This window comes from Olea europaea, unplaced genomic scaffold (genome assembly GCF_002742605.1).
Source record: "Olea europaea var. sylvestris unplaced genomic scaffold, O_europaea_v1 scaffold4663, whole genome shotgun sequence".
Classification (NCBI taxonomy): Eukaryota; Viridiplantae; Streptophyta; class Magnoliopsida; order Lamiales; family Oleaceae; genus Olea; species Olea europaea.
The window spans coordinates 8,196-11,388 of record NW_019262975.1 but is presented as its reverse complement, the minus strand read 5'-3'; positions in this window follow the sequence as shown (position 1 = coordinate 11,388).

Below are 3,193 nucleotides of genomic sequence, written 5' to 3'. Positions count from 1 at the left end.
ATCATCCCTTTCACTTCCAACTCCTATCAAGTCAATAAATCTGCCCAAATCACCATGAGCACTTCTAACCCCACTTGAATTGCTAAACCTGCTCGAATCACCATGAGCAACATGATCAACAAGATCACAACAAGCTCCACCTGAGCTACTAGAAGATTTCCCAGTATTATTGTTCGAATCACCATGGACAACCCATCACAACCAAGTCCAATCGAGTTATCGTTTATTAACCCAAAAGTTGTAGCTACATCAACAATGATCGTTGAACCTTCTAAGACATATAATTGGGATTTCCTTCATCCCTTAATACAACTTGAGCACTCTTGTTAACTTTTAGAACTCTACCACCAATGATATACTTGTACTATTTTGAATCAAGAGTACTTAAATATATTAAATTCATGTTCACACCTGGAACATGTCGAACCTAACCAATTGTTCTAACTGTTCTATCAAACATCTTGATTTTGACATTGTCAATCCCAGCTATTTTTTCATTATCACGGAACCCTTTGTAACTATTTCATATGAAGAAAACCAATCCCAATTTCAAGTCGAATAAAAAATCTAATTATTATTAGATTTGGAGTCACCGTCAAAAATTGCTAAAAGATATCCATCATTGCAGTCTTCTTCTGCATAATTGGCATCACCGAAATTTCTAGGTTGTGTCTTTTGATCTGTAGTGGCAAACTTATTCCTGTTCTACCACTCATCACAATCCTTCTTCACGTGCTCTTATTTTTGCAATATCAACAGACTTTATCATTGTTGCTATCCTTAGCTCTACCCCTTCCATGACCACCTATCTTCTTGTCACGAATATCAAGACCTTCTGCTTGGGCTTCAGATCCGATGACAAGATGCTTCATCTTCTCCTTAAAATAAACCGCATTATATACCTCGTCAATTGTGAAAGTGTCTCAACTATAGAGAATAGTATCTCTAAAAGTCACGCATTGAAGATAGCAACAAACATAAAAATATCAGCCCTAAGTCCTCTTTATCGTGCTTGGCCTCCAAATCAGCGACAAATGATCTTCCAAAGATCCACCTTCTATCAAGCGATGAGAATACAGATGCTGCTTGAACTGTAACTTATTGGTCAAACGCTTTATTATACGAAGTTGCTCCAATTTCAACCACAACCCAGCGACACTTTTCTCTTTTACCATATCCTGAAGATTTGATTAGAAAGATGAAGATGCATCCATATAATAAGACTTTCTGATCTTTGCGTTGCTTCTCCTCAGCAATCATTGTTGCTGGCACTCTATCCACCCCTAACAAAACGTCATCAAGATCTAATTGAGCAAGAACAACTCACATCTTAATTTGCCACAAAGAGAATCTATTGTTTTGATCCAAAAATGGAATCTCAAATTTCATAGTTGTTATCCCTAAACAATTGGCCTCCTTCAAACCTCGCTTTAATAACCAACTTGGACCTCCCAAGAATGAACCAAAAAATCCTTCAACTCTAATACCACTTGTTGAAATTTGGCCAAATAATTAAAGAACAAGAAAATATAGGCAATACGAAAATAATAGATCACCAACAAACAAGATTTTTGTGGAAAAATGTGAGAAATTATTGTATTAAGAAATTAAAATTGTCTTTACAAGATTTAATTCTCTCAATCTAAAAGCCTCTGTTTGGTCCCCATTCTCTTTCTCATTTTTTCTTTCTCTTATTTTTAATCACACAATCTTCCATTAAATAATATTATACGCAAATAAAAAAAATTCATTCTTTTTCAACCACACATTTTTCAAAAAATACTATTCCTACCATTAAAATTTGGAAAGAATGGGAGTCAAACGGGAGCATAATCTAAACAATTCTCTCAACTTTCATAGGAGCCAAAATTTGAAATTATGGATGAAGTAGAACACAAAATCATGTCAAAAACCAAATAGGGGTAAACCCCCCCCCCCCCCACACCACGAATGGGCAGGGCCGCAATGCCACCTACTTGACGCCGGCCCTTATGTTCCCTTTTGCAAGATCGGCACCGCAGTGCCGCATCCCGACGCTCCAATTCTGTTAAAAAATGTTCCAAACAGTTTCTCAATCCATGATGAAATTTGATCTCTTATCAAATCGGACTTTCAAACCAACATTATTTAGGCTTCCTTCACAAATCAAACTTCCAATTCACATGAAATTTGAGTCACAAACATAACAATAAATGAAAAAATTTGAAAAACTTGCACTCTAGCGAGTAGTTTCCACTTTCAAAGATAATATTGATAATAATGCCTGTTTGAGATTGCATTTTTAAGCAACAGAATAATGATCAAGATGTTAACACTCCAATCACTCATTAATTCAATTGAATAATAAGGATTTAACCATCAAATATTCACACTAACAATATTAAATATTGGAAATTTTCAATTTTTCATTAATAAATAATCAAGTACAATGAACTCTGATTCTAACTTTTAAAGGAAATTAAGAAGTTTAACTTACTATACTAAAACAAAGACAAACTTTAAAGAAATTAATCTAAACAAATCTCCCATTAATCTAAACAATGAAAGAAATTAATATATATATCAATTTCCACCTGAGTAAATGATCTAATTTGACAACCTAAATGATGAAATTTGGCCACAAAATCAGTGAGCTCAAGGGTTATAATCATGAGTTCAATTTTGTGGCGCGTATCTGCTCAAAAAAAGTGATAATTATCCATCTAGCTCCAAGATGATTGATGCATATCCATCAAGCTCCATCAAGCATTAATCAGTCACTTTAGGTGTTTGATTATTTATTTATTTATTTTAGAAAAAAAAATTATGAGAAATCCGTAATATCTTGTGGATTTTGAGAAATAGTAAAAGATAGTATCTCAAATTCTACATTTTTTTTCCTTAGAAAAACAACAAATTTCATCAAAAAAAGTTTCCATGAACAATCGACAAAATAAAAGTTAGAAGTAATTTTTAGAATGAAAAATGTCTCTTATTAATTAAAAATAAAAATAAATAAGTTACTTAGTTTAAAAAAAAAAATTATACTTGAAAATGGTAATTTATCCAAAAATGTTAGTAGACAAAAAATAAATTACTTATAAGTGAATAAGTAAATTTTAATATAATTAAATATTTTAACCAATTTGAGTTAAAAGTAAATTATTTATTTTGATAATGTAAGAGTTACTTTTAAGAATCTCATTTTTACTTT